The sequence below is a fragment of the Rhinolophus sinicus genome, chromosome 7, assembly GCF_057876585.1.
Source record: "Rhinolophus sinicus isolate RSI-liver-muscle chromosome 7, RSI-T2T, whole genome shotgun sequence".
Lineage (NCBI taxonomy): Eukaryota > Metazoa > Chordata > Mammalia > Chiroptera > Rhinolophidae > Rhinolophus > Rhinolophus sinicus.
Genome location: NC_142507.1, coordinates 47,597,318 through 47,624,432, shown reverse-complemented (window position 1 = coordinate 47,624,432; position 27,115 = coordinate 47,597,318). Strand labels below are relative to the sequence as shown.

The 27,115-nt window shown below is 43.5% G+C and overlaps 1 long non-coding RNA gene across 1 annotated transcript; it reads right to left on the bottom strand.

Moving 5' to 3' along the window:
• Nucleotides 1–4,260: 4,260 nt before the first annotated feature.
• On the bottom strand, nt 4,261–16,208 carry LOC141568689 (uncharacterized). Its single transcript, XR_016021763.1, has 4 exons — nt 11,384–16,208; nt 7,041–7,154; nt 5,221–5,281; nt 4,261–4,485 (listed from the first exon to the last, which is right to left on the bottom strand). It is a non-coding gene; the product is annotated as an uncharacterized LOC141568689 (long non-coding RNA).
• Between the last annotated feature and the right edge of the window lie 10,907 nt (nt 16,209–27,115).

Genomic DNA, 27,115 nt, shown 5'->3' with positions numbered 1-27,115 from the left:
GTAAAAATAGCACACTTGAATGGCTCACGGGCTTGATGACTACAGGGAAAAGGGTTGGGGAATTCTGGGAAAGGAGAGGAAGAGGGAGCATGGGGTGGAGTATCTGGAGACATCTTGCCCATTTGAATATTCTAGACGGCAATGGCAGAGGGTTATCCACCAAAGTGGCGGCAGGAGGCAGCTGGAGGGTGGTCTGGCAGTTCCTTGAGCAAGGGGATGCAGCAAAACCCACCATCACCTCCACACACCACACTTCTGCTTGTATCTCCTACCAGAGCTGGGCTGTGATGTCTGGGGGACAAAGTTTCCTGCCTGGGGGAGATTTTGCAGCTGGAACATTGGGAAACTCAGTCCCTGGGTGGGAGAAATGTGGGCACCAAAGGATGTGGGCAATTGGAAAAGAACCTGGACCCAGGGAACTGGGCAGGAGCTCTCCATAAAGGCAGGCACAAGACTAAACGGCTACACCACACACACAGTGGAGCAGAGGCGGCCCCCTTGGCTGGAGAGATGGGCTCTACCATTGCCACCGCTGGACACAGGCTGATGCCAAACACGGGCCAGAGCAGGGCTGCCTGCAGGGGACCAAGTGTCCAGGAGGTGAGACCTCTGATTTTTTTCCTGCCCACTTCCTTCAGGCTTGTGACGTGCAAGAGGAATAAAGAAAAAAACAAGCCTGGAACACAATTTTTGCTTTTGCGGCCCCACGAACCAAAGGCATTAATTGTTGCTATTTACTTATTCCGCCTCCATGCTGTACCTCCAGAATTTTCCGTATGCTGTGCGTTCCGAGAAGAGAATGGACATGGTACCTGATGCCCCCGGGAAGGGTCATGAATTATTTGCGATCTCAAATCATCTCAGTCTCTGGGTCGGCAGAAAATCACCTCATGCAGGTAGATGAGGCTCAAATGTGTGTGTGACAGGGAGCAGAGATATATCTCTGGCCAGTCTCCTCTTTCCTTCACCCTATCCTCTAAAAAGATTCTCCCCAAGAGCAGAAAACCTATACAATGGAAGGTACACAGAAGCTGCCCAACCCGACAAAGTAATGCAAATCACTGAGAGGGTAGAACCTCAACCGGGGGCCATTCGGTGTGCCCAGCCGTTGATTGACATTTGGGTGTTTTTCCCAGCAAAACCAGGAGAGAGAGGAAGGCAGTGAAGAATTTAAATATGCTGATCCTGTACCACAGACCTTTCACAGGGGCGGCCCCTCTTCTTATCCTCACTCCTGTTCTCTTTCACTGGATGACTTCAGGCTGCTGCTTTCGAGGAAAGAAGAGTGGAATTTATTGAGAAACTACTATACGCTTTATATACTAATCTTATTTAATTCTCACAGCCATCAATGGGATAGGGTTTCTTTCTTCCTTCCTTTTCTTTTCTCTCTCTTTTTTTTTAACTGCATGAGGGAAACTCAGAATAGTTTATATGTGTCAGGGTGAGGGATTTTCAGCCCAGTTCTGTTTACACACACACACAGACACACCACACATCACCAAAGGAAATGTGGGAAAATGCCAGTGTCTGGGTCCCACCCCCCCAGTCAAATAAATCAGAATCTCTGGAGATATAGCCCAACCATGGTACTTTAAAAAATCTCTCTGAGTGATGCTAATGCATCCGGGCTTGAGAACCACTGGGCTTACACCTCACGGCCTCCTTCCCATTCAGGACAACCCCTGTGTTCTGGCCGTCCTCCCATTCTCTTTGGCTTTTCACAAATACCCCCCCATCCTGCCAGCTTGTCTGTTGGAGACCCAACAAACGGAGGTGACATATGAAAGCCTATGGATCAATCCTTTCCTAACAAATGTGTGCAGGAGACCTGTGATGCAGGCTTTGCTTGCTGCATATAAATGTGTCTAATGAACACTCTGAATTGTACTATAAACAAAACAGCAATTCTGAGAGATGTTAACTAATCGCCTTGCTGTCATTACATGAGGTAGTGGGAAAAGCACTGCATTTGGAGCCATAAACATGGGGTTCTAGTTTCCGTCTGCCTACTAGCTAGCTGTGTGATCTGAGGAAATTCCTTTACTCACCTGGACCTCAATTTCCTTTCTTGAAGGAAGAATGTGGGTGTAGGATTGGGTAATAGCTGACATTCCTTTTTTAAGCTGTCATGTGGATCGTGACATTGCTACTTCCTCAAAACCTAGGGATAGCCATCTGTGAGATGGCTGTGGCATTTAATCACTGATTTTACCGTAAGGGTGTGTCCGTCTCCTTATAAAAGAAAATATTATGGCTATACAAAAGGCTGTTTTCCCTAAATAAAAAATGAGGCCAAGCCCTCTCTCTCCTACCACCCTTTTAAAAACAATCTGAGTCCATTTAGAGAGTGTAATGCTTACGCTTAGATGTTAATTATAGGTCCCTTTAGTGGCATGTGTGACCTTGACTTTTAATTATTCAGGAGTGGCGAATACAGAACCTAAAGTGGGTTGTTAGAGACAAGATGCTTGGAAATAAGGTAACCCTTGTCTCTTGCTCCCAAATCAGAATGAATTAAGTAGTTTTCGGGATAAGCATTGCAAGACACATTCATTCTGAGGAGATTAATTCAGTCCAGGGGTGGAATTCTAGAATTTAGACATTACTCCTACTGGCTGACCGTGAGTAGTACAGGGAGTCAGAGGAGGCAGCCCAAGGAGAAGGCTTAGGGTTTGGGGCTTGCACAGTGTAGATACCACGAGACCCACCCACCGCCCCCGTCCTGGGAGAGAGCTGCTGGATTGTTGTAGCCGCGTATTAGAAACCTCCTAAGGCACCATGGAGCACTAGGGCCCTGAGAAACCAGCTGAACAGTGCTGGGCTCTGCGGAAAACGGGGCCACTCAGCTCGTTAAGCCTAATCCAACCCAGGAGCGGACACTGAGGGATGTTAATTCTGCGTTTCCCAGCTGAGCGTGGAGGAATCTGGGAGGCCCTGGAAGGAACCTGAGGAAGGCCTCAGAGGGGGCAGGGGGAGCCCCAGAGGGGCAGGGGGAGCTGAGGAAGGAAGGGAACCAGAACCACCTACTCCTGTTGCAACTTTAGAGGCTGGGCCTTTATATAGTGCGCCCTTATAGGTTTTCTTTGGGAAAATGGCTCATAGCAAATAAGTAGACAAAACAACTCTTCCAAGGTCGTAAAAGTGCATTCGTACCCAATTCTGCCAGTAAGGATTGAGTTAGCATCTAGTTCTGAGGAGAACAGCTTTCCACCTCCAGAGCAGGTGGTAGAGGGACTTCTAGAAGCAATTCCTCTCTCTAAAGGTGTATTTAGTCCGTCAAACAGCAGGGTGAAAGGAAACCTTTCTTACTGTTTGGCTTGGGCCTTGAAGTTCAGCCTTGGGTGGTCAGGCCCCCCTGGGAAACTTCAGAGTGAGGTAAGCTGCCACCCACCCCCTCCTATCCTCTTGGGAGCCTGGTCCTTTATGGCTTTTGTCTCCCTTCTTGTGATAGGACACTGCCTTGGGGGATGGTCTCTTTAGACCCAGAGCTAAAGCCTTCACATTCCAAGGAGTCATCACAAACTGGGACAGATCTTTCCAGAAAGTTCACGGGTGCAGCCTGTGAGAATAGTACGTTCCAGCCCCAGGTACCTAAGGGCCTGAATACCACAGCTCCTGGCTGGGCCCAGGTGTTTACTGAGTGCTGGAGAAGCCACGTCTCCCCCAGGAAAGCCTTTCACCCCATTACAGTTCTGTTTCAACAGTCTGCTGGTTTTAGAATTGCCTCTCCCCACCCCAACCCCCTTCCAGCTATAATAAAGATAGGACTACGGAGATCAGATTTCCATCCGTACACTGTGTTTTCATTCCTTCTGACTAAACATTTCCCCTGTGTTCCTAGCCTGTGACAGTCCTGTCAGAGCCTCCGAGAACTTCCACGCCTTAGGCCCAATCTCTGTGAAATCAGGACAGGGGTTCTGTTCTTTCAAGAGTTCGGTCACACGTTTTCTTCGAAGGAGTCACCTCTGAGGATAACGAAGGTTTTTTTTTCATTTTAATGGAGGCGTGCCTCATTTTTTGCATGATATATTCATTAAAACGAGAGAGGATGAACTTCTACTGAAATTCACTCTTTAAGGGGGAAAAAGAAGTTTGGAATTGCCCGACTTTGTCTGATAGGTTTATATTTTTGTAAGCACTACATCTCCTCAAGCAGAGATGGGGTGACACACGGATATCCTTGGGCTGTGTTCTAATCACGGACCTCCTACGTATGGTGGAGTGTTTCCTCCCCCGGTAAACTTTTCCAGGTGCTTTTCTGTTGTTCTGTCCCACATAGAAAGCCCAGACTCCGTACTAGGGTTCTATGTTCATTCACCGTCTTCTTACCTGGGCTCGCAGGGCAGGCCTTTGCATTTCTTCCCCAGTTCAGAAACCTGTGTCCGGAAAGGCAAACTCTCAGGCCTGGGTTTCTGAGGGATCCCGCTGGCGTAGGATAGCTTGGGTAGTAGGAAATAGGACCTTTGTGGTTGTCCTGCGAGTCTTAAGAAAGAGGACAGGGAACAGTATTTATTTTTGTGACGACTCATGGTTCACAGTATCTTTCTCCTGGGAGATGATTTCTGAGCTTCGGCAAATCCAGGGAGCTCATTCTTGCACCAGTTTTTGGAGAACAGACCCATCGCTAGAGGATGACCGAGTGGGGCAATTGCTCCTGGACCCGCTTCTCTAGAGACTCTGCCAACTGAGGAATGAGGAGGGGCAGCGCTGATGATCACATTCACCACCACCCCCAATTTTTATCAGCTTGTGTCTTCCCTCCTGACTCCCTGCCCGGTCCTGATGGCCGGCTGGGGAGGTTTCGTTGCATCGCTTCTACCATCTAAGTGCTGCATTGGCTGTTGTGGGTACCACTGACCAAGGCTGACCTTGATGTCCATTTAAACCAGACTTTGCTTGTGTACAGATATTACGAGAACAGGAAACAGGGGCCCTGACCACTCTCATTAACCTTGACTTGAGCTCCATTAGAGATTGCTCATAAACATTGTTTTTCCCAGAGTTCAGTCCTCAGGTTTTCTCTCATGCTACGTACTCCCTGGGCTATTTCATCGGTTCCTGTGGATCTCACTTCCACCTAAGTGCTGAGGTCTTCTAAATCTATCGTTCAAAATTTCTTCACGACATCTCGAGTCACATGGTCTAACGACCCCTTAGAATCTCCATGTGGGTGTCTTGGAGCCTTGAATTGAACATATCGAAAATTTAACTCCTTACCTTCTTCTCCCCAGCTAGCTTTTTCTTCTGTGGTACTTCTGGTCAGTTGCACCATTGTCACCTACACATAAACTCAGAAGAGAACTGTCATCAGCCCAGACTCCTTCCTCCTTCACTACGCTATCCCTACTTCATGTCATGACTGTTTGAAACAACCTCAATGAGTTCCCATCTCCTTTAGAATAGAGTTGAAAGTCTTTAGTAAAGCACTGTTAAACAACAAAATTCATATAGGGAAACTATAGTCATTAATATCGTAGTAACTGTGTATAGCACCAGGTGGGCACTAGACTTATGGGGGGTCACTTCATAAATCATATAAATGTCTAACCCCTACGCTGTACACCTGAAACTAATATAAAATAATATTGAGTGTCAACTATAACTGAAAATTTTAAAAAACAAACGGTGTTCAGACAAACAAACAAGAACAAAATTCAACCAAGTAAATTCAAGGATCCAGTTGGTTTTATTAAGCAACTCAAGAATCGGGCAGCATCCCATCTGGGAACTAGAAGGAGACTCTGAGGGGGTGTACAAAATGGAATGTTTTTATAGGCAGAAGTTTGGGGCAGACAAGTTATTAGCCCCCACCCCCCCAAAAAAAAAAAAAAAAAAAAAAGATTATTTTTAGGCCAGGTCATCTTTTGCGGGGAAGGAAATGGCAGGGGTTTTATCATGCCAATTACCTCGCCAGTGTTGATCAGGAAATTTCTGACAGATTGGTTTAAAATTCTACCCCTGGGAGAGACTGAAACTGCAGTGAAGTTAGTTATTATGTTTTGGTTTGGTGAGGTGGCTTAGCAAAAGTGACTCCATTTTGGCCAGCCATTTCTTGCCCTCCACAGCACAAAAGGCCCTTGCTATCAAGTCCCCTGCATATGTACACACGATCCATGAACTAGCTTCAGCCAAGTGTAACTTCTGGCAGCTTTCTGAATTAGCTGTGTTTTTTCACGCATCTTGGCCTTTGCACACAGTTGTTTTTATTTATGCTGGGAACACCTTGCACACCCTTCTTCCCCTCCCCCTCAGGGAATTTCTGCTGCTTCTTTAAGACAGCTCTACTGTCATCTCCAGAAAGCTTTCTCTCCACAATGTCCCACTGTGGGAATTAATTACTAGTTATTAAATTTCTGCGGGGAGCTTAGTGCTTTGAATATATTTACATATCTTTTTCTAATCTTTTCAACATTCCTGTAAAGGAGGTGGTACTGCCCTGGTTTAATGATAAAGAAACTGGGCTCACAAGGTAAGGAAACCTGGGAGTATGTTCGAAATGCAAATGCTCAGCCCCCCAACCCCCAACCCCAGTGAATCAGAATCTCTGAGGGTGGGACCCAGCAGTCTGTGTGTGAATAGATTCCATCTTCTGACCACACCAAAATTTGCACTATGGAGCTTGAAGAAATCGCATGGTCCATGAAGAGATCGCTTCTGGAGGGGATGGCCCAGTGGAAACACCTTTCAAGTGCTTGAAAACCAACTTAACGTCACTCGAAGATAGTAAAGAAACCATTTTAGGATGGAAACTAACTGGAGAATGAAATAGCATACCTGGTAGGTAGGCTGAATTTTAAGCAAAGCCTCTTTGAGACCCTGACTATGGACTGAATGGGATCTTGTTTGGCAAACAGTTTAGTCTTCATAAAGGGTCCTCTGGGAGAGGGGTGAATTGGGGTAGATTGTCCCAAGTATGTGTCCCCTTGTTTTGTAGCCACCCACATGTCCTCCTGGGCTCGCCAATGTCCCACTCCCTAACCTGAGACTTCGGTGAGGATGGCTAGAGCGCAGGGTGATGGGTCACGGGGAGTACTGACCCTTTGTTAGGAGCCTCGAGAAGTTGAAAATCTTTCGTCCCCAAAGGCACGCATGCTTCTCTCAAGGTGACATCTCAGGCCGACGAGGGACATTGCGGGGGTAGCAATTCTCAACTGAAAAAGAAGAATGCCAAATGAGTCCACTTATAGGACTGGTTGTAACCATGAAATGACCCAGAGTATATTCCAGACTATTGATGGGGAATCTTTAACTACTACCGCATATCTTTTTCTAATCTGCTAAATAAATAAATAAATAAATAAATAAATAAATAAATAAATAAATAATAGCTGCCATCTATTAAGCATCATTTTATGAACACAGATACTAAGAGAGGTAAAGTAATTTATCCCAACTTATATTCTGGGGCTAAGGGGTCTTTGAATAGCATACAAAGAAATAGGATAGAAAAAAAAAAATCTGTTTCTCCCACTAACCTCTAACAATTAGAGTCAGACTAAAATCTGGCATTTCCTTCAATCATGAACGTAACCCACGAACTAGTGTAGGAATGGCAGTACTTAGATCTCTGTCAGTATTAGGAATTGCCGATCATTTCATGTCATATTATAGTCGGTGTGAATATCTCAAAATATCTTTCATGCTTATCATCATGGCAACATTCCAACACTTATTAAACTTGCCTCTAGATCTTGTTACTTAATGTATTCATAAAGAGGCAAATATTACTATCACAAATTATTTTTTTTAATATTCTGATAACTGTTAACATAATTTCAATTATATTTCAGTAAAACGTGTTTCTTCCATAATCTTATATGTTTTATGTTATGCATTTAAAACCTTCTAGGACTTGGAAACGGCCTATAGGCTTCATCAGATGCTAAAGGGATTCGTGATATTTTTTAAAAGAAAAGTAAAAAAGGAAGAGCCCCCAGTGGATGGTGAACCTGGAATTCAAACCCACCTCCCGCCATGGCCCATGCTGGCCCAAGGCTCGCTGTAAATTGCTGATACTCTTTGGAAATCCTCAGAGCCATTGCCAACATAGGACTGGTCGGCTCATCAGACACCAAGGGAGCATGCTGGGAAAAAGGAGTGGCTGTGCAGATTTTAGGCAAACTCTGGGTGAGCCCTGCAACTGCATGCAAAATGCTTTGGTGGTTTGTGAATAAATCTATGAGTTTCTTTTCTTATTACCTCGGAGGGCAAATTGCAAAATCATTGGCAACATTTGTAATATTTATTGAGTGCCAATAAGGTGTTGATTTCTATCCTGTTGCATTAAGGGAAATTTAGTAACTGTTTCTGTAGCATTGCAATGCCCAGACGTTGCGATGAGCCCTGGGAATAATGGGGGGAAAAGACAAAATTTCTGCTTCATGTGGACACAATCCAACAGGGAAAAATATAGGCAAGACCTATATTTAGGCAAGGGTAGATTGTAGCTTTTGGGGGGGCTAAACCAACGTGTCTATGGAAGTTAGACATGGGAGAGGCTCATTCTGCAGCATGAGATGGGGAAGCAAAGGAAGAGAAGGGATTGGCTGGGGCCATGACAGGTAGGCACAGCAGGGGGGTTGAGGGAATGGGGGAGGGCTCTAGCCTATATAGGAAAAGGCAGAGTGTTTTTGGAAGGACCATGGTTCAATATGGAAACGTCAAACTCTGCAGTAGCTTACGAGTCCCTGCACAGTCTGGAGTCCCTGATTTCTCCTTCTGCTCTCTCCCCTCCGCTCACCCCGGGGCCAGCGGCACTGCTCTCCTTGCTGTTCTTTGAACACCCCAGGCCTACTCCTGCCCCAGGGCCTTTGCATTCGCCATCCCTTCTACCTAAAACGCTCTTTCCCTGGATACCCTGGAGGCTCACTCCCTGATCTCCTTTCTGTCTTACTCCTTCAGAATAAGGCTTTTGTGACCATCCTGTTTGAAATTGCACCCCCCCTCCTCACCCTGGTATACCACCACCCCATTTCCAGCTTTACTTTTCTCTAAAATCCATTAACACTGACTTACTTTTTCAGGGCTTCTTAAACCGGAGTACTTACCAGAATCACCTAGAGTCAGTAGCGGGGGTGGGGCCTGAGAATGTGCATTTCTAGCAAGTTCTTGGGTGGCGCTGATGCAGCTGGATGGGGCACTCACTCTGAGAACCAATACACTACGTAGTTTACTTATTTATTGCCTGTCTATATCCACTAGCGTGTAAAGCTGTTCCTAACAATGCTCTTTGCCTGTTTCCCTCATTGCTGTATCACCCAAACAGTGGCTAGAACACTCAGTGGGGTGGATGAGTGGGCGTGGCTTAAGTATAGGGTGTGTGAGGACGCTGGGCATGTGCAGTAAGAGGAAGTTTGAAAAGGAAAGTTTGGGTCATATTCTTAACATATCGTTTCAGTGATAACACTTGGTTATTATGAATGATCAAACCTACTGCAATAAAACCAACTACCATTTCTTGAGTGTTTCCACTGTGCCAGGCCATTCCACAGTCAGGTTCAGAGAGACTATACCACTTTGATGTGCCTGAGATTACACAGTACCTACGTGTAGTAAATGTTGTAGTAAGGATTTTAACTTAGGTCTTTTTGACGCCAAAAGGGTGGCCTTGCATACTAGGCTGCAAAGCCATCTAATGATTGATTTTTAAACTTTCTATTTTGAAATAATTTTAGCTTTACTTGAAGAGTTGCAAAGATGGCATAGAAGGTCTCCATATAACCTTCAGCCAGCTTCCTCTAGTGTTAACATCTTATATAACCGTAACCATGCTACATTTACCAAAACTGGGACGTTAAGGTTGGCACAATACCACTAGCCTAACTACAGACTTTACTTGGATTATACTTTCCATTATAATGTCCTTTATTTGTTCCAGGGTCCAATACGAGATACCATCATCTAGCAATTTTTAAAGACTGGCTGTGGACAGATTTGAATGTGGGCAGTATGAAGTGCTGAAAGCACAAAGATGACTAAAATGCAGCACAAACCTTGAGGTGTATATGACAGGGAAAGGAAAGGATTTCACCAGGTGAGGTCCTGTCAGAACAAGAGGAAGTCAGGGTGCTTGCTGTGAGGGCCAGCAGAAGACAGACAGGTAGCTTAATCCTGGGGTTTGGGGAGGCTTCTTGGGAGAGTCAGGCAGGAGGACCAGCATGGTAGACACGGCAAGCCATGGAGAATCAGCTGAGACAAATACCTGAGGGTGATGGAGGTTGAGGGAAAGAAACAGGGTGAGCCTGGCAGGGAACTGCCAAGAACTGAGACCTTACAGGTTGGTACTGGGGACTCACAGTTTATCTTCCAAGGTGCCAACGTAGCCAGGTATGTGTTTGGACTGGAATCTTCTGGCAGGAGCATGTAGGTTAAATGACTGCCCTTTGATAATTAATCTAACTGTTTAACGCCTTGACTGTCATTTTATTTATTATTCTTAATATATGGGAGGCAGTGTAGTATTGTGGTTAGTAGCATGGGCTCTGGAAGGAAACCATCTGGTTCAGAATCCCACCCAACTCCCCCACTTTTCACCTATGTGACCTGGAAGGTATTTTACTTTTCTGTGCCTTGTTTTTCCCATCCGTAAAATGGGGGTAATACTAGGACCTGTCTCCTTGTGTTGGGAGGATTAAATGACATGAAGACTCTCAGGTACTTAGCACAAAGCCTGCACATAGTAAATAGTCAATGATCATCAACTATTATTCCATTGTGCATCTATTTCACACCTTGGTTGTATTTCTTAAGGGAAAGCCAAGACACCTGAAATATAGTTTCAAAGAGAGCTTTTGTGTATGTAGTCTCATTACACCCTCAGCATAATTTATTGTGCTCATTTTATAGATAAGGAAAGCAGGACACGGCGTTGAATGACAAAACAGATGGTCTTAACCATCAAAGAGAAGAGCGAGTTTTTGGTTTAAATTCCCAGACTCTTTATGCCAGGACTAGACATCGACCAAGGTCCATTAACATTAAGGAACAGTTAGAAAAATAATGAACTCTCTGTTCTGTGTGTCTGTCTAGAAGATTAGCCGTTATCAGCAGTTTTACCACAAACTATTTTATGAGTCTGCCTTCTTGCGATGGAATGTCGGACTTGTGAGTATTTAAGCAACTTGCAAGTCAGATGGATTTCATTTGCTGAGGGCCAAGAGTGCCTAGAGTTGACAAATTGTTAGTTATCATTAACTTTCAGATTTGGGCATTAAAGAGGGGTCTTAGTGGTTGAGCAGGCCAGAATCCACTCCCTGTGTAAACTTGGATGAATTGCATAACTTTTAGGAGCCTCAGTTTACTCATCTGTGAAATGGGGATTCTAATACTGACCTCTTAAGGATATAAGGAGGCATAAAAGAGACATATTCATTGTACAGACCTTGGCATTGTAATGGTGTCCATTAAGCATGAGTTATCTTTTCCTGCGCCATCTCGTCCTTCCTTTCTGGTAGCTGTAAATTATTTTTGTCAAAGGCCAGGAACCGGCATCAATGTACAGCGAACACTACAAAAATAAAATTTCACCATAGATATGAAACGTTAGCTCAAAAGAGACCTTCCAAAGCAGCACTCGGGTAGATAATAAAACCAAGGTGTGATTTTCTCCATTAGAAATTCTGACAAGCCAGAAGTGGATATTGCAATTTTCATGTTACATTTGGATTTTATTTGTGTTAATGGGGGCTGAAATGTTGATTGCATTGGTGAATCCGAGTGTCTCCAGTCGCCTCCTGTCATCATGGAGGACAGTGACAGAAAATTAAGCTGGACAGACCCCACCACAGAGTGAATCTCAACAAGAATGCCTCCGATGAAAAGACATGGGCCCAGAGCGGAGTCCTGTATCACCTACAAGTGAGAAAGTGTACATATATGCTGGTACACACCCCTGTGAGCTGTCCTGCTTTCCAGGCTGAGCTGTCAGAGTGGCACTGCCTAGGAATGCTGCTCTTGCCTGAGCAGGCCTGTCTTTCATGGGGAGCTCCCATTTCACTGAGAGGATGGAGCAGAGAGGTGGCCACTGGCTGCGTGGGCACTGTGACAAACCTGCTGGTCATCAATATTTGAGTAGAGGCCCTTGAGCAGGCAGGTACACACACGCTGAGGTGCACCATTCAAGAAGTGCCTGTGTCCTCTTTGTGTGGCCTCACTGCACCCGAATAAATCACCTAATCTCCAGCACCCAGTGCAGAATCAGTCAGTGAGAAGGAGCCAGTGCCAGCCAGCCAACCCATGCCCACACGTGCTATCTTGTTCTACAGACTCTGAGTTATCTGATGGTTACTAGTTGCTTGGCCAGCACATTTAGCTGTGCCCTGGGGCTGGCAGGGGGTTCAGGACCATGTTTCCCTTACCTTCAGGGACGGTCTTTCCTCTTATATTTAAAATGAATTCCAGATCTGTCCCCAGCAATGGGTAAGTATTGTCCTCAGATTGCATGGGTGCTACTCTGCCACCCATGCTTGACAATGGACCTTGCCCTTGAGGTGGGATGTGTAAGGGAGAAGGTAGTGGTCAGGGAAGGCTTCCTGGAGGGAGAAGCCTATGAACAGAGGTAGTCAGATGCATCATGGGAAGACCTGGTCCAGAGGTGGAACAGGCAGGCTGACGATGGGCTTAATGGCTTCAAACAGTGCAGGTGGGGCTCATCAATAATTTGGTGGCTATAGCTGAAAAACATTAAAAAAAACAAACAAACGTGAAACCTATAGTGAATAGGAATGAGGTAGAAGGAAAGTACAGAGGAAGAGCCAGCAGAGAGGAATGTTTCCATTTACATAAAATCCTAGGGCTTTTGGCTAATATATGCCAGACAACCAGAGCGTCTGCTTCTGATCAGAGACATTTTTTTCCGTGTACTGACCTTCATAGCGGCTGTGGGCATTGGAGGCCCTGTATTCCAGTTGTTTTTGTCTCTAGTCAACACAAACTAATAGAAAAGTGATTTAACCTTTTTCCGTTTCATTTTCCAAATCTGTTAAACGGAGATAATTACCCCTGCTTGGTGTACCCACTAAGAATTTGTTGGAGATAAAAACGGGATCACATTTATAAGGATAACTTAAAGAGTCAGGAAGTATGTAGACATGAACGTGGTGGTATAGTTTTATCAGTGAAGCAGAACTGCGTTGGATGCCACTTTTGCAGAACGCGTGCTTGCTGTATACAGAAGGGGCGGTGCAAAAGTTTACCTTCGCCCTGTTATGAAAAAAAAAGGCTGTATTAAATAATTGAACAGTGCAAATAATATATGAAGGGTATGTTTAACCTACTTATGAGAATGATCGGGTTTCACAAACTTAGCAGCAGTCATTTACAAATCAAAAATTCATGAGCCCTTCTGTATTCTCCCGAGCAAGTCATGGAATCGCTTGACTTAACAACACTTAGCTGTTAAAATCAGAAACATAGTGCTGGAAAGGAGTTTTGAGCTCATCTAACCCAAAGTTCCCATTTTACAGATGACAACACTCACTAGGATAAGTAAGGATATGTAAGTTGTCAGAGCTTTCTCAGTCCACTGGAAAGCCAAAAATTGAACCAAAGTCTATTGTCTATTATAATTCCATGCTGCCTTCTTTGTTGGCTGGCTCAAACACTAATTTTCCAGCTCCGAAGGAACAAATCCTGTCTTCTTTGCGTGGACTCTTACACAGAAACATAGACTCACCAGCGGTGAGTAAAACAAAAGTTCCTCCCTTGACCAGCCATGGATCCAGGTTTTGGGGTGGGCCTGAAACTTTTTAGATTTGGGGGGATCCTCTGTGAGAAAAAGAATCAAAATTATGATTAGAAAATTATTACAAACGTAAATATTTATTTAAATCGAGAGAATCATAATTAAAATTTTTAAAGTTCACAGAACCACAAATATCAGAAAAATCCAGAAAAATAACAAAATATTTTTATTAACTGTCTTATTAATTTTATTATTGTCATTTGTTAACTGCACATCTTTAAAAACTTTTGCTTTTAAAAACATCTTTTGGCCGCAAACTCTTTCACTACCTCTTCACCTGATAACAGTTTTGTCATGTCCTAGCCTAAAGGGAGAAGAGAAAGGTAACTTAATATTTCCTTCCTTCGTGAAGCTTCTAGAATGGCTGATCAAAAATATTTTTTACTACTGATACTTAAAGATTTTTTATTTTAGCCTCCCAACTTGCTATTGGTAAAGTCATGTAAATTTTTATGATTATATTCAAATTTAAGAAAATCTCTCTCATTTTTATCATATATAAACTGTTACAAACATACTTGCTTTTGTTGTTCTTCTTAGAATATATGCCCTATCAACATGGAAATTCACTTAATTACAGCTTTCAGTGAATTGCAAACAAAAGCATAAAAAATGACTGCTAATCAGGTGGGAAGAGGAGGCAGGATATACCACGTCCAGGAGGGTTTGTAGACATCTCATAGAGACTGTACATAATAATGCAAGAGAAATAACAAAAAAGAAGACATTATGGAATCCCTATGTATCTAAAATATGAGTCTTTCTCAGGTAAAAGATAGGTTTATGAGTTGTTGGTGAGTGAAAAACAAGAAGCATTCTGCAGAGGCTCTCCAGAACTTCTTTTGACTTTCCTTTCATTACAGGATCTTGTGTTCTATAAGGAACCATTCTTTGTAACTCAGATAAGGCTGACCTCAAATGCCCTGGTCCCAGGGGTGAGCCTGAGACGGAGGCCTAGCCAACAAGATACACCACACCTCAAGCCACAGGGATTGGTTGAGGAATGGCCACGTGAGTTTCACTAAGACGTGATTTATGGACCACAGAGACACTGGGAGAGAGGAAGGGTGCTTTTTTACCCCCGGGGGTCATGGGCTGCAATGTTTCTGTCTAGAGCAGAGAGGCCTTTGAGAGTAAAGCCAGTCACAGAACCCAGAGTGGCAGGAAAGATAGACAGAGCTTGGTGTCACTATCTGAGCACCTGATTGCAGCCATGCCTGAAGTCCAAGTCCATCTTGTGTACAGGCCAATTTTGTCCCTGATGCACGTATGCCAGTGTGCACTGACTTTCTGTCACTTGCAGCTCAGAGAGTCCTGAATGATACAGCAGAGAATCAAACAAGGCAAGACGGAGGCCCCGAATCTGCCACAGTGATCAGAGTGGGGTCAGGTAAAGAAAAATGTGCAGAAGATAAGAAACTTCGTGAAGACTTCGTGAGGCAGCCTGGTGTGGTGGACAGCAGCCTGGTACCTGGATAAGCATAGGTTTGGGATGAACTGGCCTGAGTTCTAACACCAGCTTGTCCACTTCCTAGACTGATAAATCTGAGGAAGCCAGTTAAACATGAAACCTACGTCTTAGTTTTCCCATCTATAAAACAGGAAAAGATGACATACCTTACAAACGTGTGAGAATTAAGCGGGACGATGTATGTAATGTTCCTCGTACAGAACTTGGCAGGTAGTGTTCCCTTAATTGACATTAGTTCTCGGCACCATAGAAACCAGGTATCAAAGCCGCTGCAATAAAAAAAAGTCCAAATGGACTACTAACATTCCCTGGATTTTCTCCTCATTGACTCTGACTTTTATCACCTTTGCTTGGTATTCCTTCCTAGTGGTTGCAATAGAAAATAAGACTAATTGCCATTATTTGAACACGTACCTTCCCTGTGTGCTTTACACACATTATCTGTGATCTTGACAATAACAATTCAAAGTAGGCGGCACCATTTCACGGGTGAGGGGAGATGTGTGACACGTCTACTACACTCGTAGAAGGCAAAGCCAGGAGGGCGTCTAGACCCCCATGGCATTGCTTGCTGTTGGGATTTTTCTTTCTCAGGAGAATTACGGAAGACATGCTATTGTTTTGAATTTCAAACCACAGTTACCTGTGTAACTAAAGAACTCGGAATTCCTTCAATAGGAAAAAGTGGAAACTGACCCAGTGAATGCCAGACCCAAGGAGATATCCAATTGTATTTCTTACTGGGATCCAGGTAAGACGATGTTCTTAAACTTGACACAGTTGGATGCAAAATGGTGCTTTTAGGATACATCTAATTTAGGTTAAGTGTAAAAGTAACCGTTTTAGAATGACAGAACTGGAAGCTGAGGTTCATGCTAAATGGACTTTTCTTTCATCATTACACAAATCCTCAAACCAAGCCGAAACACCCACCATTATCATCACCACCCCCTCCTTGCATCCCTACCCTAATCTGTTTTTGTTTTTAAATATAGGTGGTCCTATTCTGATTAGCTGTACTGTCTTCATTAGGACATACATGGAACTATTTGTGTTCCTACGGAAACACAAAAGTTGCAGACATGTCTGAGGATGTTTGCTGCAGTCTTTTTTTTCTTTCTTTCTTCTTCTTCTTCTTATTACTATTATTATTATTATTATTATTATTATTATTATTGCTGCAGTCTTTTTGCAAGAGCAAAAAGGGGTCCTTATTGCTGATGTCCTGGAATAAGGGAGGTTATTTAAATAAGCGGATACACTGTGCTACAGCTAAAAAGAAGGGGATAGGTCTGTATATGCTGACATGGAAAAATGTCGACAATATACCTGCATGTTTAAAAAGTAAGTTGCACAATGATATTTAGAATGTAATCTCATTTATGTGTAAAAAAAAACAAAAACAAAGGCAAAAGTAAAGAACATACTGTGTTTCCCCGAAAATAAGACCTGACCTTATATTAATTTTTGCTCCAAAAGACGCATTAGGGCTTATTTCGGTATGGGTGTATGATTCAGGGGATGTCATCCTGAAAAAGCATGCAAGGGCTTATTTTCCGGTTAGGTCTTATTTTTGGGGAAACACAGTATCTGTATGATGGAAAAGCCGGGAGGAAGAACACAAAACTATCATTAGTGGTTCTTGGGTTATTGTTTGGAATGGGGTCACAGAAGACTTTGACTTTTCACTTTAACATTTCTATATAATTGTGAGGCTTGGGGTCTTCTTTACATTCTTTTTTTTTTTCTTACAATGAGCCAGTTTTATTTCTACATTCAGAAAAAAAACCAGAAAGACTTTTCAAAGTTGAAATTAACAGCATCTTGATCAATACCTCAGAGTACAGACACAGCTATTAATTGGTACTGGTGTGAATATTAGTCTCTACATTCTGCGTCATTTGTCCTGTGTTTATTTGCACAGCCCAGAGTGGTTTTTCTAATTACCGACTTTTTAAGAAGTTTGTCCCTCTTCTTACAGACCACTGGGGCCGTGGGAACATGGCCACCATCTCTCCATCTGTGAAGCTTTTCCTCTGCTTACTTCCTCCGTCTTAACTGGAAAGACCCACCAGTGTGTTGCAGCTACTCCGCTCTTTCCCCCCCGGCGTAAGGATTCCATGTCACATCAGTAGTCCCCAAGTTGAAATAAAGCAAGATGAAATTTTTAAGAATCCCTATGTATTTAGATAAAATACTTCCTTTGCCTCCGTTCTCTGACATTTCTTCTGCGTCTGCCTCTTGCCAAGTGCTGTGATAGGTGGGGCACCATTTCTGTGCTCAGCGTCTTGGTAGAGACAGACAGGCAGGCAGTGACAGGGACAATAGGAGATGACACCTGTATTGCTACTTCTTAGCGCCCACGTGTGTGTCTGTATCGGGTACTAAGGGTACACAGATGAATGAGACATGGCCTCTTACATGGTCTTACAGTCGAAGCAGCCTTGTCCAATAGAAATATAATGCAAGCCACCCATGTCATTTAGATTTTTCTAGTAGCCACATCATAAAAGCAAAAAGAAACAGGTGAAATCAGTTTTCATCAGACATGAGTTAACCCAATATATCTAGAATATTATCATTTCAACATGTGATCGATATAAAAATTCATATAAAAATTATCAATGAGATAGTTTACGTTAATTTTTTTCACACTAAGTATTTCTCATCTGGCATAGCTTATATTTACAACATAAGCTTACAACACTTCTCCACTCAGACTAGACACAGTTCACATGCTCAGTGGCCATGTATGGCTGGTGGCTACTATATTGGACAGGGCAGATCTAAGGGGATGAAGGGCCTATAAATATATCATCCCACAACATACTGAGAACTCCCATGGGGTGTACCTACCATGTTGCGGGCAATGGACCTCACTCCTCGGGTGGAATATGTGGGGAAGAAGGTAATGGTCAGGGAGGGCTTCTCGGAGGAAGTGGCATATGCACAGAGGTAGCAAGAAGACCACGTCTAGAGGTGGAACGGGCAGCGTGAAGATGGGCTTGATGGCTTCAAACAATGCAGTGCATGCAGGGCTCATCAACAGTTTGTTGGTTATACCTTCAAAAGGGAACCTGAACCTGAAAATCATACATAAAAACAAATGAAAGCCTTAGTGGATCGGAGAGAGGTAGAAGGGAAGTACCGAGAACGGGCTGGCAGAGAGGCAGTTTGTTCTACTCCAGGGTAAACGTGACATGAGATGGGAAAGATGAGGGGTACCTCGCCAGGGCAAAGCAGTGCCCAGTTAGTGGAGGGCAGATTGAATCTGGGCTCCTGCTTGGTGCCTCGCCCAGGCCCTTTGCGGAGTGCATGGCCGCACAACCCTCCATGGCAGGCCTCTGCTGTTCTGTTATTCTGCATCCTCTCCAGCTGGACTGTTTCTCCACATTCACACGAGAATAAGAGCAGAGGAGCTGGTTGGAGGATGTGACATTGATCTTTAGTTTGTGTTTTTCAGGGTTTGTCCAACGGCGTAAGCTCTCCGCTATGTCTGAGCCTTGCTGCGTGCCACATAAGGGCCCATGAGAAATACAGTCTGTGCCTTCCCGGGACTTGTCTGCCCAAACACTAGCATGAAACTGGCACTGCCCATCAAAGGGCGTCTGCGCCTGCAGACCTGGAGAGTGAACGCATGCGTCCAGGCTGCAGCTAACAGTGAGACACCGATGGACTGGAGTGACCTTGAACAAGTCACCTTGCCTCTTTGGGCTTCCTCTCCTCCTCTGTGGACCTAGGGGTTGGGACGCATGACAACATTCACAGGTGTTGTGACTAGGAATCTGCGACAATCTGGAGCAAACCTGTGCTCGGCCAACTCTGCCCCATCTCCGTGCCACAGTTCCCCACCTAAACCCCAGTCCTGAGCCCCAGTGACATGTAAACCTGAGCCCTTGGTCCTCCCAACCTCCCCTGAGCAACCTGTTTACTAAAACCCAGGAAAAACTGGTTTCAGTTACGTCCTTATGCAACAGTGGTTCCCCCCCACCCCACCCCCCATGTTCACTGCTCCTGCTTTGCGAAACACAATATTGCCACAATGGATTATGCTCCCAGTGAGTCCTGGGAACTGAACAGACCAGTTTGGTGAGAAGCCCTGGGCACCCTCTATACGGGCCTGGCCTCGCCCTCTTGCTCCCCCTTCCCTGGGATGGGAGGATGGTAAGCCAGGAGTCAGGTTAGGTCACAGGATGAGAGGTCTGAACTCGCTGAAGCTGCCTGGGACAGCTCTAGCGTATCCATGCCTTGGCCCCAGCTCACTGCGGCTTTAATAATGCAATAATAGCCAGCTTCTGAAGCACACACAGGCTTTTGGAGAGCAGGAGATAAAAGCCACTTTGTTCTGTGCTTGCCCAGTACAGTAGACATCCATAGGTGTTCCCACAGAAACTGGCCACTTGGCTGTCGCTGTTGTTGGATCCCCTCTTCCTGCTTACGGAGAAGCGACAGATAGCTTAGACTGACAACGGCCTCCAGCAAAGGTCCTTAATAAGAGAAGGCAGGCGAGAGAGGGGTGTATTGGAAAGCTGGGTGTGCTTTCTGCTGAGCTCTTCTTTTCCCTAAGACCGTTGGCCTCTGCAGGATGCTGCATCCACTTTATCAAAAAGTCCTCCTGGGCCTAGTGTGAGTCTTAATGCAGTCAGAGCGTGGGTGGCTGGGCTGCAGAGACAAAGCCATTCCCTGCATTTTGCATTCGGGCAGCATCAGGCCTGCTGGAAGGGGCAGCCCCACACCTCACTCTCCCTGCCATCAGGACCCCAGCCGCCAGACCCCATCCTCCCTCACTCTACGTCCCCCTGCCCATCCCCACGCTCCCCACCACCCCCAGGCCTGGGTTTATACAGCTGGCTTCTTCACCCTCACCCCCACGATCCTTCCACTATACTCTCAGGCAAAGTCCAAACTGAGAGCTGGACGGTAGAGGGGTGTCACCTAGATCGACTCATCTGTGCCTCTTACGTTAAAGAATCAGAAACAGAAGCCCGGAGAGCAAAGTGATAGGCCCAAGGAAATAGGAAACACAGCTGCTGCCATGTTGCAAGATACGAATCTCTACGCTTACTGCTATGTGTTGCAACAACAGCAAAATGCTTTATTTATAACCTCCATGGTCATCTTGAGGAGGGTGTGTCCTCTAAACTGCATGGGGATGGTGGGGGGCACACCTTATTTATCTAAGCTGTTCTGGGTTTGGGTATGCACGCTTGGGGATAGCAGCTTGGCAGCACTGAATTACTTTGCACAACAGAGCAGGACGCATCTGGGAGGAGAAAGAGGACTCAGGAGACGAGACCAGGGGAGGGGTTGAAAAGAACCCCCTGGTGGATACCCAGCAAGGGAGGGCTTTACAGAACATACATGTCTGGCGGGTTGTTTTTGTTTCATTGTTCGCTGTGGGTGGTACAATGAGACTGTCAGGAGACTCTGGACTGCTCATTAACCTTAGGTGAGTGGATGTGGGGAGGACATGTAGAGATCTGGGTCCCTGTTGACGTGACGTGAAACAGACAGCTGCTCCAACCCAATGCTTGGTTGGAGGAGGAGGACTAGGTGACATTGGGGTTCTAGTGTGACATCTGGGTTCTCCATGGATGTCCAAAGGGGGCCTGGCAGAACGTGTCGTCACGGGCCCAGTTAGAACTGATCACGTGTGGGTTTGCCCATGGAGTTGCCATCCACCCAGCTTAGAGCTTTTGGCTTCTAGGCTGTCTGCGTGGAAGCCTCCGCCCTCAGACTCTCCTCACTGGTAGCTCTGCTTCCTAACCCACAGGTGGATCTCAGGTTCTCTCAGCCGTACGTGTCTCATACACGTTTAGTCGGTCATTGGGGGATTGGGCCAGGGTAAGGGGGATCGAATATATGGTGATGGAAGGAGAACTGACTCTGGGTGGTGAACACACAATGGGATTTATAGATGATGTAATACAGAATTGTACACCTGAAATCTATGTAATTTTACTAACAATTGTCACCCCAATAAATTTAATTAAAAAAAAAAAAAAAGACCTTCATGATGTTTCGAATACCATATCGATGGTACCGCCTTCCTTTTCCAAAATACCGTGGTTTCCTGTTAACTATAGAATCAAGTCTACAGTCTCGACCCTGTTATCCAAAGTGTATACTTCCTGGCCTTAATCTACATTCATTCATTCATTCATTCATTCACTCATTCACTCGCCAGACACCACTTTAAAAAATTATTTAAAAAATTAAGGTGTTCCAGTCACTGCTGTCTCCTATTTAAAAATAAATAAATAAATAAATAAATAAATAAATAAATAAATAAATAAATAGAGAGATATATATATAGATATAGATACGACTTAGGGAAGGGATATATATATATATATATATATATATATATATATATATATATAGTGAAGGGATATATATATATATATATATATATATATATATATATATATATCCCTCTTTCCCGTCCCTGAGTCATCCATGAGAAATTCAATCTTTGTACCACCATCCACGCTGACCTGGGCTACTCGAATTCTCTTTCCCTCTGCTCTCGCCTGGTTGAATCCGCTTCAGTTTCGCTCTCAGGTTGCAAGGAACAGCATCCAAACAATCCCCAGGAAAAGAAGGCTAAGGAGTGGCTTTAAGGAAGGCTACCCACTCGTAGATTTAGACTGACGTCAACCAAGACGTCACGTTCACAGGTGGAGTCAGGGGACTGGCTGCTGCGCCTCTCAGTTTGGGTGCACGGTCTTTCTTTTTCTTAGGCCACGGTCACTTGTATTGAGTGCTGTTGGCTCCTCGGCTGACCAGCTTGTTCTGTGTACTCATGCTTTCTATTTATTTCCTTGTGACTTTGGCTTCCCCAAGGCTTTGACTTGACCTGGACTCTCCAGCCCCACCTTTGCCTCAAGGTAACACCCGAGGCAAGTCTCTTAGCACCTGCCAGTGTTGTCAGATCTCCCATTTTCGTTTCCCAATTTCAGATTCCAGACGGGAATCTGATTGACAGGGCTCATCTTTTTATGCTGATCCAAGTCCTATGTCTTTGCCAGGGATGAAATGCCCTTGGATCAAATTTCTCTGGCCAGTCAACCTTGGCTGGTGGGCAAGGGTCCAGTTCCATCCATGGAGACTGGAGTTGGGGTGTTTCCATAGGGGCAGTTTAGGTATGAGCTGGCACACCTCTACTATAATGACTTATAAGCCAGCACAGGTCATATCTCCTCTGTATTTCTCTTTTCAATTACTTCCTTATTTATTTGGTACTTACAATATTATATTTTTAGTTATTTACTTGTCTTTTGTCACCCAGATGATAAATAGCTTAAGGTCTGAGACTCGTAAAACAGGGGTCCAAGAACCTTAAAAACAAAGTTAAATGACCACCCTACATGAATTCTTAGTGACATTATGATTTCAAATATTCTCTACTGCTGTCCCTGGAAACCACTGAAACATTTAAATGATTCCAACCTTGTAGAACTGACGTCTGTTTCTCAGAATACCTCCTAACTGAAGGTGACACGAACATTCCATGCTTCAATTTTTGAGGTTGAAAATATGGCTGCAGTGTTCATAAGGGATAGAGGACTTCTGTAAACATAGTGATGGAAGGCAGTTGACATTGGAGAGAGATCACAGAAACAGAATAAGTTCTTGGTGACACATTGGCTATATGGGATAAGAAAGAGTGTGGAATCTATTAATAGAGTTACCCATGTTTTTGGCTTGGGTGATTGGGTAGAAAACGGGAAGGACATTATAAATTTAAAAAATGGGAAGGAGGTTGAATGTGATCCATATTTTATAGCCCTTCAACATTCTCAATAAGTATTTATTTAGTATTCCCTCTATGCCAGGCACCAGGCTAGCACTGGTTATACCAAGATGAATAAAACACAGTTCCTGCCATCAATGTGTTCTGTCCAGGAGGGAGACCATTATGGAAATAATAATAATTTTTAAAAGTACGATATATGACAAATAAGCTTGCAAACTCTTTGAAAAAGTGCTACATATTTCATTGCTGAATATCACTATGGTCACTTTTGAAGTACTCCCCTTGGGAAGCTATGCACTGATGCCAGTGCCTCGTCCACCCTTCAAAGAAATTTTGGAACTCTTTTTCTGGAATGGCCATCAGAATTGTCCTCGTATTACCCTTGATGTCATCAAAATGTCTTCCTTTCAAAATTTCCTTTATTTACAGGTAAAGAAAGAAGTCATTGGGGGCCAGGTCAGGTGAGTAGGGAGGGTGTTCCAGTACAGTGATTTGTTTACTGGCTAAAAACTCCCTCACAGACAGTGCCATGTGAGTTGGTGCATTGTCGTGATGCAAGAGCCATGAATTGTTGCTGAAAAGTTCAGGTCATCTAACTTTTTCATGCAGCCTTTTCAGCACTTCCAAATATTAAACTTGGTTAACTGTTTGTCCAGTTGGTGCAAATTCATAATGAACAATCCCTCTGATATCAAAAAAGGTTAGCAACATCAGTGTAACAATTCGTGAACTTAATTGTCAAGACCTGCGTATAATACCGTGTGATAAGTACTATAATGAAAAGAGACCTGTGCAAGACTTAGTTGTAAACCAAAAAGGGAAATAATCAGGACTTCTTGAGGAGGTCACAAACATTTTAACAGAGAAGACCCTTGAGAAGGGCCAGAAGGAAGACCACATGATTAGGGAGGGCATTCTTCTGTCAAAAACACCATCTGAAATGTCTTGGCTACCTTCAGAAGAAATGATAGGAAATGAAGCAAAGCTCAATTCCTGAAGAACCTTACGTGGCAGGCTAACGAGTTTGGGTTTTATTTTCGTATAGAGAAGAGGGAGTCATTCAGGAGTTTTAGCATGGTAGTAAGGAAACCAGCTGTGAGGTTATGAAATCACCCCTCAGGCAGCAGTGTGAAGTATGATTTAGAGGGGGTTGAGGCAGGAGGCCAACAGCATGGTTAGGAGATTATTGCCATAGGACAGATGAGGAAAGCTGGGTCTCAGGGAGCTGCAGTAGTGATGGAGAGAAGTGAAGGCTGGAGAGATGTTACAAAAATAGAATGCATAAGACGCACTGGATGGAGGAGAGGGGGAAGAAGGAGGCGTCTTGGATAATTGGGCTGGTGATAATAATAACCAAACCCCAAAATGCAGAATTGGGTTTTGAACAAACTGATCATCTCAAGTAGACTGTTGTTTCCTTGAGGACAGGAACTACGTCTTGTTCACTGTCACATTACCTGGGACGAGGACAGTATGTTGACTTCCTAGTGATGAGAGAGTTTTCACTTCCTAGTGATGAGAGGGTTGAAAACATCTGATATCCAGATAGATCCATCGAGCACTTAGCAGTTCAAGAGAGAGAGACATCGGAGCTGGAGAGGCACATTTGGGAATCACCATCTATCACGGTGGACAAGCTTATCCAGGGACACCATAGAGCGAGGCCAGAAGGGGGTTGAGGATAGGACATTGGGTATTAGCAGTATTTAAGGGGAAGAGAGACGAAGAGCCATTTGCAAACCTAGGAACATGGTGTCATAGAAGCCAAGGTGGAGAAAGCATCCAGAACTTGGGATAGGTTCACAGTGTCAAAGCCACAGTTCCTAGAAAGTGTCACTCCAGTCATGTTGGTTAACTGGTTTGGCTCTGGCGCCAGAATCATTGACTGCCTTCCCATGAAACCAGTCTTTCCAGGTACAGTCTCAGGCCCCTAGCCTCAGTTTCCTCATCTAAGGAGCCATAGCAGTGAGTGACCGCATCTGTCCTGCTTTCCACACAAAGCTATTGGGAGGGTTAAGTCAGATAACATGTCAGCAGTTCTCAACAGTTTTGGTCTCAGGACTCCATTATACTCTTAAAATTTATCGAGAACCCAAAGAAACGTTTGTTTAAATCTGTAGCATTTATCAATATTTACCATATTATCAATGAAAACTGGGAAGTTAAAAAATATTTAACTCATTTAAAAGTAACAATAATAAAGCACTATATATTAAAAGAAACAACCTATTTAATGAACTATCACTATATTCCCAAAAACAACTTAGAAGGGTGGCACTGGTTTACACTTTTGCAAATCTCTTTAGAGATCTACAGAATTTCTTTGCCTTGTTTTAATAGAGACAGTAAATTCTAATATCTGCTTCTGCATTTCATCTGCTTTGATATCACATGCCATGTAACCTCTAGAAAATTCCACCATTCTCTCATGAGAGAATGAGAGCTTAAAAAGGCAGCTGACATCTTGGTATTATTATGAGAATAGTTTTGTCATTGAGGACCCCCTGAAAAGGTCTTGGGGAGATTCAAGGATTCCCAGGCCACACTTTGAGAATCACTGATGTAGGTGAATTCACTTTGGAAGCCAGAAAGTCCCTACTAAGCTGTCATGATCACCCTGAAAAATCTATACCCTGGGAATCAAAAGGGAATCTCTCTCATTTAGCTATAATTTGCCCCTAAGGGAGCATTATGCACGAGTGACACACAGGTCCTGCTACAAATAGGTCCTCAGTCCAAGAAAGAGAAAGGGTTTCCAGCCCAGATTTCTTCCTTTCTCTTTCCTGAGAATTAAAAGAAAAATGTAAGTGAAATTGTACTGTAAAAATACAGAGTGTTAATGCAAACTAGATTGTTTTAAGTTAAAATTTTGTTGGCTTCAGGCCAACCACTGAGGAAAAGAATTATATGCATATACAAATATATGTGTACATGTGCACATGTATATAAAGAAACAGTGAGGGAATGTTTTATGCTAGAAAATATCTAGCACAAAAGAAGGCAGTAATAAAAGCATAGAGGGAAAAGAAATCCATAAGGCATATATAGGAAAAAAACAGAACACCCCACAAAACGACAAATTAAATCCTACCCTATCAGTAATTGCTTAAATGTAAGTGGACTGAAACGCCAATTAAAAAACAGAGATTGAAAAAAATGGATAAAAAACTCCATCCATCTATATGCTATCTACAAGAGACACATTTTACATTCAATTTTACATTCAAAGATACAATTAGGTTGAAAGTAAAAGGATGGGAAAAAATAACATGCAAACAGTACCCCAAAGAGAGCCTGAGTGGCTATACTAGTATCAGGCAAAACAGACTTTAAGACAAAAGTTGTTACTGGAGACAAACAAGTACATTTTATAATAATTGCAAACACATGTTGACCTAAGAACAGAGGTCTAAAGATATATAAAGGCAAAACTGTCAGAATTGAAGGCAGAAATAAACAATTTAACAATAATGGTTAGAAATGTCAACATTTGTTGGGTAGAACAACTAGACAGAGGATCAATAAGGAAATAAAAGACTTGAACAAACTGTAGCCCAACTAGGCCGAACAGATACTTAGAAAAACATTCTATTTAGCAGCAGAATATGCATTCGTCTCAAGTGTACATGAAACATTGTCCAAAATACATCATATGTTAGGCCATAAAACAAACCACATTATAGTTAAAAGGATTGAAATCATACAAAATATTTTCCCTGATGAACGGAATCAAATTAGAAGTCAATAACAGAAGGAAATTTGGGAAATTCATGAATGTTCAGAAATTAAACAATATACTCCTAAATAACCATTGGATCAAAGAAGAAATCACAAAGGAAATTAGAAAATGTTTTGAGATGACTGAAAGTGAAAACACAACCTACCCAAACTTATGGATGCAACTAAAGCAGTCCTTAGAGGGAAATTTATAGTTGTAAATACCTATATTTAAAAAAAAAAAAAAGATCTCGAATCAATAACCTAACCTTCCACCTAGTTTAAGAAAAAGAACAAACTAAATCCAAAAGCAGCAAAAGGAAGAAAATAAAGACTAGAGTGAAAGAGAATGAGAAAAAGAATAGAAAAGCTTTAGAGAAAAATCAATGAAACTGAAAGCTGATTCTTTGAAAAAGTCAACAAC